Source organism: Pseudonaja textilis, chromosome 2, assembly GCF_049901715.1.
Source record: "Pseudonaja textilis isolate UNSWEBS1 chromosome 2, rPseTex1.2, whole genome shotgun sequence".
NCBI lineage: Eukaryota > Metazoa > Chordata > Lepidosauria > Squamata > Elapidae > Pseudonaja > Pseudonaja textilis.
Window position 1 is genome coordinate 93,726,333 of NC_141991.1, and position 16,935 is coordinate 93,743,267.

The window sequence follows — 16,935 nt, forward strand, 5'->3', positions numbered from 1 at the left end:
TGGCAAAAAACCATAAACCGATTGAAATTTTAATTGAAAAATTGAAAAACTAAGAAAAGCAATTCAGAACAAGCGTAGAGGAAAGTTAAGCTCAAAAATTTTGTTTTTGCATGACAGTACCCGACCACACATAGCAAATTGCACTTGAGAAGTCCTGAATGCTTTCAAGTGGGAGATTTTTCCTCATCCGCCCTACAGCCCCGATCTTGCACCAAGCGACTACCACTTGTTTCCAAGGATGAAGACCTGGCTGGAAACAAAATTCTCAATGATATTTATTTATATAAATATATTTACTGATAAATGAAATTTACATGTGGCATAACTCATAGCAACATGTACATGCAAGATAATAACAATTTGCTCTAATGGAAAACAATATAGTAAACACATTCATAAAATTCACATGTTAGAGCATTCTTCTTAGTCCATCATTTGGTGGAAAAGACACATCTTTTTAGGCTTAGTTAAAGCATATCAGTGTGAGACATCCCATACCTCTATTTGCCAGAGGACAGATAGATGATAGGTAGGTAGGTAGGTAGGTAGGCAGGCAGGCAGGCAGACAGACAGACAGACAGACAGACAGACAGACAGAGATAGAGACATTTCAGATTATTTTAGTGTTTTCTCTTCATGGTCCAAATAAACATATAGTATTTGATTATTAAATTAAGTTTTTACCTTACTATATACTATGTTTCTATCCTTGCTAGTGTTCTTAATATTTTGAAGCTTCCAAAATTTCAAATTAAAATATATGTTTCCTGTGAAAATGTGTTCCATTTGGTAGTTTAATAATGAAATCTAGGTTATGGTTAATCCTTCCTTCCTTCTGTTAGGCATCCAGAAATTATCTGTAGTGATCAATCACTCTGAGACAAGCATAATCTCCAACTGATTTATTAGAAACAGCTCTGGTACATCTATGGAAATTTCCAAAACTGAAACTCCCTCCCTTCCTAACACACTTTGATGCTAAGCATGAAGAAATAAAGCAGAGTGGAAAAACAACAGCCATTCAAAGCTACTGTAGGACTGGAACAGAACAGCTATAATTTTTTGCCATTTAACAAAATAGGTAGATAAATGTACTACGGTATTTCCCTGGGCAGATACATAATAAAATGTGCAGAAATCTAGGTTGTTCATAGTTGGAAGCCAAAAAAATCCATAATTTTGACAACTTGTGTCTCAGTAGCATATTAGTTCTAGACATCTCACTCATGCCATCTGTTTGTTTTTTTGTTTTTTCTAAATTTGTCTTAACATAGTGTTATGTGATATTGAGTATAATAAGAATAAATACTGTTCTATATTAAGATTTATAATTTTATGTTCAAAATGTTCCCTCTAAAATATTTATTTAGCTTTTCATTGGTGACTGAAAGATATCAGATGTCACATTGGTGACATCTGTCAGAAATGGTGTAGGGCAGAGGTGGTATTCAGCTAGTTCTGCCCAGTTCTGGCAGACTGGTAGTGGAAATTTTGATCAGTTCGGAGAACTGACATATACCACCTCTGACTGGCCCCTTCCATGCACACAGTTTTGGCTCCCAGGAGGCTGCAGGGAGACCTAGTCTGTAAGTCTGGGGCACCCAATTGATCTATTCACTGCCTCCCAGCCTCCAAGTCCCAGCTGATGGTCAGTCTATTGCTGCCTTTCAGCCTCCCAGCTGATTGGATGGGTCTTTGTTTGTTGCCCTGGTCAGGAGAAGAGAGCTGGAAAGCAGGTTAGTGGGGTGGGGAGGGAATGGGGATTTTGCAGTATCTTTCCTCCAAGAGTGGGGTGGGAGTGGGGATTTTGTAGTATCCTTCCCTTGGTGTGAGGAGGGAATAGGGATTTTGCAGTATCCTTCCCCTGCCATATCCACCAAGCCACGCCCACAGAACCGGTAGTAAAAAATTTTGAATCCCACCACTGGTGTAGGGCCTGCTTGGTGAGAGGAGGAGTTGAACTAGGTGACCTACAGGATCCCTTCTAACTCTGTTAATCTGTAAGGCTGGAAGAGGAAATAGATCAAGAAATAGAATAGCAAATATGAGGAAAAGATTAGGGCTTGTAATGTTATACAAGATTGAATTTTTTTAAAAAAAATGAACAAGATGTTTTCTTTCCTGAGAAACATTCTAAAATCATTAAGAAATCTAAGACCTTGCCTTCTGTTTCACATGGATCCATAGATAATTTCTGTATGTTAATCACAGGTGCTAGCTACACCAAAATAATGTTTAATAGCACATGGTAAACATTCTGACTACATTTCTGATCAATTTAAAATGTTCTTAGTTCAGGCTTTGGTCTTATTAGCTGACAAGTATCTTATTTATTTATATGCCTACACGTTGTCTAAATTTGTCTGATATTTTATATGAAATCAAAATCAAAATAGAAAACAACTAAAAAACAGCAACACATTTGTATCAGTGTAAATGAAAATACCAATTCTGATTGTCTGGGAAGGATGCTGGGATTCATATCCAAAGATGAAGTTATCCAGTGGTATTATTCTCTTGTTTTTGTTGTTGTTGATGTGGTTGTGGTGGTTGTTCTCAGAATAACAATATGTCTTTTCAATTAAGACATACATTTTGTAAACAACTCTGGAAAAAATGGCAAAGAAATCAGTAACACTCAGTACTTGTCTAAAATCTTCTGACTCACGTCTAATTTGTTTGAGTGATTAAAAGCATATGGTCTTCCACATCATATAATGTAAATATGTCATGTTTATTCTGATAGTGAACCATTGATATTTCTGCAGATCTCACACATTTCTAATTTGAGGTGTTCAGCACACACCTGAAAACTCATTGCATATTATTTGTCAAACGCTGTCGGCATTCTGAGCTTAGTTTAGAACAGGGGTCTTCAACTGTGTCAACTTTAAGACTTGTGGACTTCAACTCCCAGAGTTCCTCAGCCAAGTCATAAAATTGACAAGGTTGGATACCCTGGTTTAGAATATTGCACATTTATTCCAGTGGAGGCATAGAAAGTCCTTTATTATCCTTATTTGTTAATATTAAGAGGCAACACCAATGTTTAAAAGTGCTTTACAGTGCTGGTCTGTGAAACTTTACAAACTTTAAGTATAAGTGGTTCATACTGAATATACTGTATAATATGTACAATAAAACATGTACAATAAAAGTCATTAAAATAATTTAAAAGTAAAGAAATGTGGTTGGTCTTTCCCATGTTGCCTTTTAGTATCTTCTTCAGATCATAGCAAATACCGATAGAGTTGAAGAATCTTTTACAAAACTAATTAGATGCAAGCTTCCATTCATTACAAATTGCCTAATTATTACCAGTCATGATTTATCCATTATTATTTTCACGACTGATTCACGATCAGGCCAGGAAGACCTCTAGAAAAGTTATTTCCAGGAACCCTTTTCCCATTTTCAATTCTGTACTGAATGAGAAATTATAGGAATAGCCAAGCAGAGCTAAAAGGACAGAAATATATGCCTTTGAAGGATTTGTCTTCTTCATGGTTAGATTTTCATTAGAGTTTTATTTTCTACAATCAAAGCATGTAGCATCACTACTCAAAACTGACTTCCTGAATCATTACTTTCCTCCCCCCTTTACTTATATTTGTGCTCAGTACTCTCAAACCTTAGAGGGTGTGCATAAAGTCTAGTGAATCACTTAATAAATTTGAGGGTCCTTTTTCATTTGAGGTATGCATTGTTTTTCTTAAAAGAGAGTATTTCTTATTCTGAGCAGTTCTTGCCATGGAGATACTTTAAGGTGAGGAACAACCAAGATACTTTATATAGTGTTGGAAGAAATATCCTTCTGGGTTCAGTTCCAAGTGGGGAAGAAAGACACCGGAAACACTGTGACTGCTTGGAAAGATGGTTTAATGGTAGACAAACCACATGGCTTGGAGCTCCAAAGTGAAAAAGATGATCACATGCTCCAAGATGTTGGATGAAGGAAAAGAAGGGCCAAGATGGTGAGAGATGCCCTTATATACCCTCTGATAGGCCCCACCTTAGTGTTTCCTGTTTCTGTGCAAGAAAAGGGCAAGATGCTGAGAGACCCTTGGTTTTATGCCCTCTGTTGGGATTTGTTTTGAGATTGTATTCTGATTGGTTGTCAGACTCTCATGGAGCCATGCAGGCAACTCTGTAGGCTGTCCTGAATGCCAGGCTTGGTTGAGCCTTGCTGGATGATGATGTAAGGAAAGGGCTTTGGACAATTCCTATTATGGCTCTACCTGGAGTAGATCTTTGTTATGTAAAATAGACTGTCCCAGGCCAATAGACTGTCCCAGGCCAATTAGCAAAGGTGGTGTGTGTGTGTGCTAAGTCTCTGCCCCTCTGAGTTTCTACTTTTCTTTTTAGGGAAAATATTCTGCCTTTTTAGTATATCTTAAAATATTTCATTTTCCTAGGAGAAGGGTGGGTTTTAACTTCCAACATTAGTAATAGTAAAAAGGATCAAGAAGGAGGAGGAGTTTGTTGGGGTGTCCCTGGACCCCTTGAATTCTGATTTTATATATGAGTTTAGTTTTCTAACATTTTTCATGAGCTGTATAGAAGAGGCTTGATCAACAGATTTGTTAATTTTAGTCAGTGGCCAGCATTTAGAGACAGAGAAACAGTGCAATATATTTCAGTGTATTAATATGCAATGATTAAACAGAATAAAATAAATGATCTAGCATGGCACTCTGTTAAAGCTAAAATTATTGAATAAAACTTGTATTGAAATGTAAAAGAGGAAACAAATATTTAACTTAAAATAATTTGTCAATACAAATATGAATTATCCCATAATCCCATAAATAAAATAAAATCCTGAAGTATTAATCAAAACAGATCATAATTACTAAGATACAAAAAGAAATTACTAATGGTTGCCTGAGACCAATTATCTACATGTGTTTACTGTTATTATGAAAGTTTGACTATGTTTTATGTGTGAGGATTTTTCAATAGAAGAAACTCAAAATAAAATTTATCAGTTTGAATTGTATTTGTATGAAAATGATACTCTTTGAGTATCATAATAAAATGGACAATATAATAGTTGGTCATCACAAGGACAAATATGACCACTGGTGGGTATCTTATTATTTTTTTATATTGAAGTGCTGGAAGAAGGTTGTTGAATTTCGTCTTAAAAGATAAACTTAACTTTAATGGGAAGTTTAATGAATTGATCAAATCAGCTACTTTTCATCTGGAATGATTAAACTGTGCTGGGGCAGATTTAGGAACAGATTTAGGAACCTTCCTCACTCTGATAACCTATACTCAGGAACTGTTCTCTAAAAGGAGGGGTGTCTTGTTTGAGGCCTGTCATTCAGCTTTTTGTATGAGATGACTTCATACTCTAGATGATGGAACAGCTTGCCCTCAGAAGTTGTGGAAGCGTCATCACTTGAGGCTTTCAAGAAGAAATTGGACTGCCATTTGTCAGAAATGGTGTAGGGTCTCCTGCTTGGGCAGGGGGTTGGACTAGATGATCTACAAGGACTCTTCCAACTCTGATTATCTGTTATCTGTTAATTGTCTGCAAGGCTAAAGAAGCTAATAAACAGGAAATATAAATAATGTATTTCAGTATGAACATTAGTAGAATAAATTAAAAAGTGATCAGAGGAGTGGGAAAATGCAAGAATCTATTACAAAATATAGATTTATTTCTGTTGAACAGACCTTGGTTTGAAACAATACTGCTCTTTTTTAATTATTATGTCCCATATAATGTTTTGGTTTACCTTTAACAGAATAAATGTTTTCTAATAATTGGCACCTTGATTTTAAACAGGGGTGTGATTCAACAACTGGTTCAGTGAGCATGTGCTTTGTGCATACACACACCAAATGCTCACTCTGTGTGCATGCTCTGCATTTAAGAAAGGTAATACTTACCTTCAACTGCAGCTGAAGGAAACAGCTGCGCAAATCAGCTGTGCTCTAACAAAAAAACATAAAGCACAGGAAAGAACAGGGGCGGGTGGATGGGCCCCATGTTCATCAAAGCAAACCAGTTCGGAGCCAGTTGATTGTCAGAACAAGGGGTTTGCCCGAACCAGTCTAAACTGGGAGAATCCCACCCCGATTCTAACTCTTTTTGCCAAAAAGAAAAACAACAGCAAAAGTCCATTCTGTCCAAAGTTTGACAATCACGCAGCACACTTCTTCACACATTTTTTTTCTGCAAAGTTTTTCTTATAAGGACATACCCACAATGAATACTACATTAAATAATTATGCTCATAAATCTGCCTTGGTCTTTCTGTATCAGAATTTTGATTTGCTCACTGAAATAACCTTTGGCTTAATCCACTATTCAAGTTCTAGTGCTAAATTGTTGAAGTATTATTAGAAACCAGAGTAATTTTTTATTCCTTTTTAGTTTGATTAATAGAAAATAATCATTCTCTCTGGTTCCTTGTCTCCTGAGATTTAGCTAATTAACTGATAGAAGTAACACAAATAATTTTACAGTTGTGTACTTATTATTTTAAGAATTATATGAAAATTAATCCCTTACTAGATGATTAATTTTTTAAGATTAGCTAATGAACAAAAATAGTCTTCTGTTGCTATTTTAATGTATTTTTAATCACCAGCTAAATAACAAAGAAGTTTATTTTAAAATAATTAGGACTACACATCAAGTCTCTATAGGATATCAACAATAAAGGGGTTAATGAAGCATCCACTCATCATGAAAACAATTAAAAAAATAAAGAATGCAAATTTCAGAAGCTTAAACTCATCTGTTGTCAGGCTGAGTTTTCATGATACGTTTATCCTTCCCACAAAATTTACAGAAAAAAGAGAATTGAGGATATTTCAGAATGGCAACTTTCCCTTAATATATAGACACAGATTTAAAATATATTTTAGTCCTTGGGGAAAAAAGGCAAGATAACAATCACTCAGAGCATGATTCAAATAGTCTCTGAGTGTGAGATCTTTTATGCAATAAAATAACAGTACAGGGAAACCTTTTGTAAAATAACAGTTGGATTTTGATGTTTTTTTAAAAAAAAACTCCTCATTTAATTAAGCAACCATCACATTTTAGCAGCTGCTTTTTTTAATCAAGAGAGATTTTTTATTTAAAAAAAATGAAAATGAAAGTAATTACGTATTTTTGTTTTTTCTCTGTGTCTTCATAAATCAAGACTACTCAGAACAAAGCAGAAGCTTTCACGGTCATGACATAAAAAAACCACATCAGATAATGTGCATAACTTTAATAAAATTGGGAATCAATGGCTATCAGCCACATTTGTAAGCAGACAAATTAGTTGTATTATTTCTGAAAACTTATCTAGATAAAGAAGAACTTCTCCAAGAATATTTCAAGGGAAGAATTTCTTAATAAAAATAGTACATTTGCTACTGAAATAGTTGAATGAAACTAGCTCCCTCATTATATTTTTTACTTAAAATTTAATGGAAAATATGGAGGGAGGTTGTACAGATTTTTGTATTTGAATGAATTTCTGGATATTCACACACATCCTGGGCATTTAAACTATTGGCACATCTCATTTTTTCCCCCAATGTCTGTTTTCCGCAGTGTCCTGTGGAGAGGAAGAAATCTAAAAATGCAGGAACATTTATCAATATATCACAAGGAGCTCACATGATTGGAAATGCAGAGACTTCAGAACTTACTTTAAAAAGAAGTGTTTTTCATGAGGCTAGTATTAAGATGAAAACCAATACTTTTTACTAGTACCACACACCAATCCTCTAACTATCCCAATTCCCGCTTATCTTTTCTCTTTTTTAAAAAAAACATTATCTACCAAATACTTTCCTTTTTTTCTTTTTTCCTATGGATGGAACAGAACCTACCTAGAACATCACTCAGTACAATATCTCTTTTCTGTTGCCAATAAAGACTGCATATTGAAAAGAAAAGATCTAAAAAAAAAACCTTGCAATCTCTGAGGAATCATGGAGGACAGGTATAATGCTAAAATATTGGAGATATTTTTCTTTTCCTAAAAAAAAGGAAGACAGGGAGAGACAGAAGAGCCTGGTAATTGCAACTGGTCACCTTGATGTTGACACTGGGCAAAACTCTGAACCTTGATGTTGACACTGGGCAAAACTCTGAACTGGATTATTTCAGGAAAATGATTCCAATTATTAAAGATAAAAAAGTATACAATTTTAATGGACATAAAATGTCAATGTTTAAATTTCCATTCTGAATTACATAATAAACCAGAAAATGTAATGATGAAGATACCGAGGCATTTTTAAATAAAATTCATGTACATTTGTATGATATACAAAACATCTATTTGTTCCATTATCTGGGGTACAATTTCAATAAATACTTTTAAATACTTTTAACGCTGGCATTGGTAAAACACTAAGATTAGAGCAGGAGTGTCAAACTCATGTCATAATGGCAGTGTCACATGATGTATCAGGACTGTTTTCCCCTTTGCTAAACCTGTGTGGGCATGGCCATCATGTGATGAATCTGGTCCATGGGCCAGGAGTTTGACAGCCCTGGACTAGAGGCTTCCCTATTGAGTAGTATAAAACAATTATAGATCATAAGTCAAAAACAAGTAAAAATATGCATAAGTGGCTCAGACACATTTCCCTAATTTGCATGAGTATAAGAAAGGAATAGGAATATTACCAGACGTGCAAGATTTTTTTTTATTATTATTATTATTATTATTATTATTATTATTGTTGTTGTTGTTGTTGTTGTTGTTGTTTTTGTTGTTGTTGTTGCTGCTGCTGCTGCTGCTCTTAGTAAAAGTAATCTTAGTCTTTCTGTGGAGTCAATTCTAAGTTTGGTCTACCTATGGGAACAGTTACAAATTGCTTGGATTGGACTTTAGAAAAATGTCAAATTTGTGGAGGACCAAAACAATCCCTACCCCCTAAGAGGTAGATAACAAAACTTTAGAAAATAGTAATAAAATTCAGAGTTGAATTTTTATCCATTGAAAAGCTGGCATTGGGTTCATATAAAAATCTCTACCTCAATGGAGGTTATGTGCCACAAAGCCTCAGCCTCATCACAAGAGAGGGAAAAACATATGTGTGGTATGCCACCCTTATTAGGTAAACTGAATAAAAAGTAGATGTAACTCTAAATAATAGATAGCTGCTTAGTAGACCAATTATAGTGAGACTATCTTACAAATCTAAATGTGTTACCTTTGCTCCCTCTTTTATCTTTATGAAATTGGAATGGGTTGGGATTTTAAGTTTTGCTTATTTGATTGTAGTGAGTCCTTCTGTCCTTCAATGTCATTATTTTCATTCACTACAGGATCTGAAAGAGTAAAGGAAGGAAGAGACTATAAACAGAAAATTTTGTAACAATATTCCATTCAGAGTTAGCACCAAAATTGGAAAAGGATGTATAAGGACTACATCTTGTTAGGATTCAGTTTTTATTTATTTTATTGCATCCAGACCTCATTCACTTCTACACCTCAAATAAAAATCTTTATAATGTCCCTGGCTTCACTTGGGGTGAAGATGTAGACTTATGTGATAGTATATGATAAGATATACTGTTGGAGTTTCATAGCCATTAAATTTAGATGTTAAACAGAAGGGACCAGATTGAGACCCTGCAAATAATTGTTCATTTGGTTGATCACTCTTCCTTCATTGCTACTAACCATTCACTTTGATTGAACCACTGAAACACAGGAAATCCAATTCCCAATCCTCAGGCAATCCAGTAGGATACCAGTGGTAGTATTCAGCAGGTTCTGACCAGTTCTGGAAAACCAGTAGTGGAAATTTTGAGTAGTTTAGAGAACCAACAAATATCATCTCTGACTGGAGATTTTACAGTATCCTTCCCCTGCCGCATCCACCAAACCACGTCCATAGAACTGGTAGTAAAAAAACTTGGAATCCCACCACTGTAGGATACCATGGTTGATGGAGTAAAACATTGCTGAGTGCTTTAAATGCTAATTGCCCTCCTCCATCCACAATTTCAGAAATGTCATCAACCAGAGAGATCAATGTTGTTATCCCATTCTGTTGCTATACCTGAATTCCAACCAAAACATGTTTTAGATAATCAGCTTTTACATAATTTCCTACCAGCTTCTCAACATTGTTTCCTGGAAAAGGAAGAATGGAGACCAAGTTAAAATTCTCCATAACTGCAGGATATCTTTAGACAGTCATGTAACAGAATAACAGAATTATAAGGGACCTCAGAGATCTTCTAGTTCAACCCCCTATACCAGTGATGGCTAACCTTTTCCATGTCATGTGCTAAAAGTGTGTGCACTTATGATGCAATGCATGTGAGATGCCTGCATGCACACTGTGTGCCTCTGTGCATGCACATGTAATCCCCCTGTACCATATGCCTCTGTGCATGCACGTGTGACCCCCCGCATGCCCTGCCCCTGCGCATGTGTGGCAGATACTCGATAATCAGCTGGTTGGTGTGGGGGGCGTGTGCATGTGCAGTGGGGCTCTTCTGGGTGACCTCATGTGCCACTTCTGGCATGTGTTCCATAGGTTCACCATCATAGCCCTATACCCTCTAGCAATAGCAACAGCACTTAGTCTTCTATACTGTTTTACAGTGTTTTACAGCCTTTTTAAAGCAGTTTTACAGAGTTAGTATATTGCCCCCAACAATTTGGGTCCTCATTTTCCCAACCTCAGAAGGATGGAAGGCTGAGTCAACCTTGAGCCTGGTGGGATTTGAACTACCAAATTACAGGCAGTCAGCAGTCAGCAGAAGTAGCCTGTAGTACTGCACTCTAACTACTATGCCACCGAAGCTCCTACAATAAATTCTTACAAATGATTGGCCAATCTCTTCTTTAAAACTCCAGGGTTAGAGCACCCACGCATTCTATAGGCAAGTCATTCCACTGATTTTTTTAACTGTCAGGAAATTCCTCCTTAATTCTAGGTTGCTTTTGTCCTTGTATTAGTTTCCATCCATTGCTATTGTCCTGCCTTCAGATGCTTTGGGGAATAAGTTGACATCTTCTTCTTTGTGACAGTCCCTTAGATATTGGAACACTGCCATCATGGTAGGAATAACAAGAAGGGGAAGTTATTTTCATGTCACTTCTTCTGCTATGGCAAGTGGCAATGTGTTCTCTTTTTAAAAAAATGCATTGAATATATCCTAGGTTGAGCCTATCACAGTACCATCTAGCAACCTGAACAAACCAGAAAGAGTCTGGGTCATTCTCAGAAGTGGCAGAAAACACAAAGAGCATTCTTTTCATTTCATCAGAGTCCAGAATCAAAAATGCTTCTTGAATAACATTGCAAAGTATCTTCATTCATATCATTTATAAAATACATCTCTTTCACCTGGCTTTTATGGTTTAGCTATTTTAGTATTAACTTTTTAAAAACATTTGTGTTCTATAATTAAATATCAACCACATGAGCACTCTTTTGAGCAGAAAGATAGGCTATGAATTATTTACTATTGGTAACTGTATGCCATTCAAACAAATGGAGGCTAAGGCCTTCACTCAGAGAGTTTGGGTCTCTGAGTGAAAGTTCCCTTGCAGGATGAAAAATCCTTGAATTTGGTATAGACATTTCAAAGGAAAACAAAGTGGCAAGTCACATTCTTTCTTTGGGAATTTAGTCTGCAATGTAATGCTTAGAATGCTTTACCTAATAGTTCACATTTATTATTCTTAGTTTTATCTCATTACCCCTAATTAAGACCCTTTGTATCATTTTAAATAATCCTCCAAACTTGATGTTTGCTTCAATTATTTTCAGGCAGTTAAATCAATCCCTCCAACCACCTAATCAGTGGAATTGGTCTTCCTGAATTCCCTTTAATTTATCTAAATCTTGTCAAATCCAAAGTGCCTGCAACAAAGTATGTTGCATCAGGAATGGTAGGGAAAAAAGACAGCAGTCTTCCAATGATGCAGCACCTGCCACCCAACATTAATACCTTCAAGTTATTTTGTGTAAGAAGCTATCACTACTACTTTCTCTGAACCTCATTTACATACCTGCATTCCAACTTCTATGAGCCGTGTGGCAAGATACCTCTGCTAACTGCTGGCTGGCTGCAATTTGGCAGTGCAAATCTCACCAGGTTCAAGGTTGACTCAGCCTTCCATCCTTCCAAGGTGGGTAAAATGAGGACCCAAATTGTTGGGGGCAATATGCTGACTCTTTAAAGCACTTAGAGAGAGAGGGCTGTAAAGCACTGTAAAGCAGTATATAAGTCTAAGTGCTATTGCTATTCTGTTAAAAGCAAAAGTGAGTTTTCTTTTTAAATGCTAATGATTAATGAAAGCTCAGTGGACTTCAGTATTAAATGATGTTTAATATTGTTAACAATCAAGAACAACTAGAAACAGTTTGCACTGTTCATGATTCTGTGATTGCAATAGTTATAGTCAATATCATGAATAAGAAAGGTACTAAGATGGGAACAGAGCTCAAGCAAAGCAAGTGCAAGAAAAACAAAGTTAAGAAAAGAAGTGAAGAAGATCAAAGGTTGAAACCCTGATATCTCCAGATATAGTTGGAAACTTTGCTGGAAGAAACCATGGTGAGCTATAATGAATTAGTGTCAGAAGTATTGGTTTATGTAGAACAATGATCAATGTGATCAATCATCAATGACTTCCTATTATCTTTTTTTCAAGTTGAAGTCTAAGTCATAGGTAGTGCTGCATAAAAGTTATACTATATGGGAATTTTTATGCAAAAGGCACAGAAATGGAAAAAGTTAACATGTTAAAAAAAGTCACCTGGGCTATTGATGTAAGAGGATGTTAAGAATCATCTTTGCAATACATTTAATCCCAGTGATCCATGCCCTCAATGGTATTTGAAGAAAATTATAAGACGATAATAGATATTAAAAAACTGAAAATTAGATAGTTTGTATGATACAGGAAAATTACCAAATATTAATTGACAATTCAACATGGCAATCATTCATCATTTCTGGAATTTTATAAGTTGTTTTGTCTCCAAACTTTTGGTTGCAGAAAAAAAAAATTCAAAAATATATGAGTTGCACTGGTACTCAAATGTGGATGGCATATATTCTGATACATATATAAGTTGGTGATATGGATGGCATAGAGGTTTGATAAATAAAATTATTAGGACTAAAATGTAATAAAAACATGGACTGCCACTGAGTTCGGAAATCATGGACCAATAACCAATGATTTATAATATCAGAAATATGGCATGTGCTTTTTCTTTGATCTTCTATGTTTTCCATATGCACATGTCTTTATTTTGGATATCCTAAGCTTTAAATCACAATTTATCATTGTATCTGAACCAGGAAATTATGATTTATCAAATGCTTACAAAGTTTGAGATTAACACAAGGTGTTCATGCTATCATAAGGTATTGCTCAGGATTCCAATCTAGGTTTTGAGGATATTTGAACTTGAATGCTATAGCTACCTACTTTCAGCTTGCATTATGGAAACTGGAAAGACAGGTTGTGCTTCCCAGATGATAAAAAGGCTTTAATTCCCTGAGGCATGATACAGTCTTGAAAGGATTTGCTGTTCATTGTAAAATATTAGCAGGATCTGTTATGTTTATGATCCAATCACATGGCCTAAGGGATTTTGCAGGTGCACTGCTTGTCTCTGATGAAAGAGTGCATATTTAGAGTCAGATTGTCCACCATATGCACACTGGTCCTTTCCTTTTCATACCGCAGCAACAATATGGCTCATGTATATTCAAAGGACATCAAAGGTGCTGTCCGAAAGACAAAGAGCCTGAGAGGTCTTTTTATGCCTTTGATGTACAAAGCAAATAAACCAGAACTCATCCGAGACTAGTGATGACAAGGGGTGGGCAAATCCTAGTATGATCAAAGCATTTGGAGTTGGTGACATATGCAGAGATATTAATGACTCTTCCACAAAGATTTCAACTTTCATACAAGGAGGATAAATGTAGAGGTTCCTTAGATGGATGATATCGTTAACTACAGCAAATGTTACCAAAAATAACCTGTGGTGGTTCATTTATTAAGAAAATGTTTGGCACATTCATTTACATTGCCTTAAGCAGATATGATAGAAGCTTCTTTTTGTCTCAAAAATAGGCTCAAAAATGAGGAATTACTCAGTGAAAACAATACTTTGTATTTCTGTCATGCTATGAAATTACAAAGAACCATGATTCAATTCATAGATATCTGAAATTAGTACTGATTGATCAATTGTTTCTGCTGAAGCAGAACATCTCATACTGGTATAATGTGCCTAACAATTCCTGTGGTAATAATACTAAATGCTTTGGCTTGCTTTAATGAGTCAAGTGACAGATATTATTAGTTATCTGGGCCTGAAGCAGAAATTCTTAAGTAACCAATGGAATTAAGTAATTTTTATCTCTGAAATGATCAGGTTTGAAGGAATGTACTCTTGTTGCCATTTGCCATTTGTTTTGCAAATATTTTTTTTCTGGTAATATATATTATTTGAACATAATGCTTATGACATAAAATGTAAAGCAATTCTTCCATGAGTGCATTTTTTTTCAATTTTTAACTGAACAATGGATGTGTGAAGTCACTTATCTAGTATATCTGGCCATTTAGAGATTTAGTTCAGCTCTAATTATATTTATAATCTCATTGTAGAATACTTTGGGTGTGACTGATACAACTGATCGGTACAGTACAGTACAGTACAGTCAGTGGTGGGATTAATATTTTTTTACTACCGGTTCTGTGGGCGTGGCTTGGTAGGCATGGCAGGGGAAGGATACTGTAAAATCTCCAGTTAGAGGTGGTATTTACTGGTTCTCTGAACTACTCAAAATTTCTGTTACTGGTTCTCCAGAACTGGTCAGAACCTGCTGAATACCACCTCTAAGTACAGTACAATATAAAACAATCTGGTAACTATTACATATTTTAAAAACACAACAAGGAGAAGAAGCTATTGTATTTTCAAATAATTGTGTAATTTTACATATTCATTTGCTATACACCAAGGACCTGCTTATTTAAATAAAGATTGTAAACAGGAGAGAGTTAACAGATTGAGTTTACATTTTCAGACTCAGTTAATGGCTGGGGAATTTCAGCCTAACTTGGAAGACTTATCAAATTGGGAGAGAGCAGAAATATAGGAAATTTAAACATGAACAATGTAAGAATCGGGTATAATGAGACCTAGAGACAAGAGAAGTTCAAAGTTTATTTTAAAAGAGGGTGTTGCTGCAAGACAGCAAAAAAAAAAAAATATGGCAGTTTCTGGTATTCATTCTGATCTATACTGATATAAATTATATGTATAAAATGTATATTATTTATTAAATGTATGCTATGGTATACATTCTGATCTACTATTTCTAACTTGCCATGCCCCCATTAGAATCTGTGTAAGAAAATGAGCCAGAGCTGGAGTCAATGCAGATCGAAGGGGTGGTTTCATTGGCTTTGGAGAAATGTGGGGAGGAGCAGACCGAGTCAAGCCAGAGCCTTTCAGGATTGGGACAGATTGTAGGTAGGGAAGAACCAAGGTAGGGAGGATGACCAAGACAGGGCACACAGTGAACATGAGGAGCGACAGAACAAGGATCACCCACTCCTGATCCCTGAACACAGAGAGTGGAGAGAAAGCGGGAACAGTGCAGGCTAACCTGACAACTCGGGAGGAGAGCACCCCACCCCTCCTCACAAGGCACACCTGGGTACTGAACTTTAAGGAGACACTGTGGGGAGGGGCCTTTTTGGGGAACAAACACTGGATTAATGGAGTTTTGTGTGCCATTGCTGATGTTTGGAGTTTCCTGGACTACTTGCTTTATTTCTTGCTTCCTGGATTAAATTGCCTTGTTCCTTTGCTTCCTGAAACCATTGCTTTGTTCCTTTGCTTCCTGGACTCATTGACTTATTCCCTTGTCCCACTGGATTTCTTGCTTTGCAGTCATTGTGCTCACAGCATTTTGCTGGACTACTTGCAGCCAGAGGCTGCTGGAGGAGTGTGTGTGTGTGTGTGTGTGTGTGTCTGTCTGTGTCTGTGTGTTCTCTTTGCTCTGGGACTTCACATCAACATGAGAGTATTTGGGAGAAAGTTGGAGCAATAAAGGGGCAGTTTGAACTATCAGCTGATTGCGTTGCCTCTGTGCCTTGTCCCGAATCATCACATAACCACTCAGAAGCTATCAATCATCTGTTATTTATTTATTTTATATGCCACCCATCTCAACTATCCAGAGTGACTCTGGGTGACTTACAATAATTAAAGGCATAAATATAGAAACATGAAAATCATTAAAATTTAAATGAACAGTTTTATGTCTTTAAAAGAAGGACCTGAGGCAGACATTCAACAACTAACAATGTTTAATGTAACAAGGAAACAGAATGGCCAGCTGATGGGCATTCCACAGCAGCTGCTAACTAACAGAATGACCAGCTGATGGGCAACAGCTGATATCATCTGACAGCTTCCTTTTATAGTTCTCTGTCAGACAGCTCTGGAAATAGGAATGAACTCTGACTCCCACTCAAAGTGTGGACTGGATCGGGAACTTCTGTAGAATGCAATACTCCTTTTCCCTAGCTAGGAGCATGTGTACTCATTTAGGTAAGTGGGGTGTCATCTAGCTCACCCTGACCTATACAGTTCAGTTTGAACAGCTGACTGCAGTAGAGGTGGCATTGGAGTTCTTGCCAGGGATGACTTGGATCTCTCGGGAAACCCTCAGATGGTAGGTCTGCTTCCAAGTATGGGTCATTCATCATTGTCTTGAACCTCAGGTCATTGGGCTCTGTACTTTCTGGTCACCTTTCCTCTGCATGCTTGTTCCCCTAAAGGTGACCTGAGGATGTACTCCAACGACCTTTTAATTGGTCTATATGGCAATGCCATATTCTGCCATCCTGTAAACTTATTTTGTAAGACCTGGGGCCCGTAATAGTACCACTTGTCCTG

The 16,935-nt window shown here is 36.3% G+C and overlaps 1 long non-coding RNA gene across 1 annotated transcript; it reads right to left on the reverse strand.

Annotated features, from left to right (window-relative positions):
* Positions 1 to 262: 262 nt before the first annotated feature.
* On the reverse strand, positions 263 to 12,260 carry LOC148126966 (uncharacterized). The gene is made up of 3 exons (XR_015741439.1): positions 12,006 to 12,260; positions 9,184 to 9,301; positions 263 to 2,607 (listed from the first exon to the last, which is right to left on the reverse strand). It is a non-coding gene; the product is annotated as an uncharacterized LOC148126966 (long non-coding RNA).
* Positions 12,261 to 16,935: the final 4,675 nt, after the last annotated feature.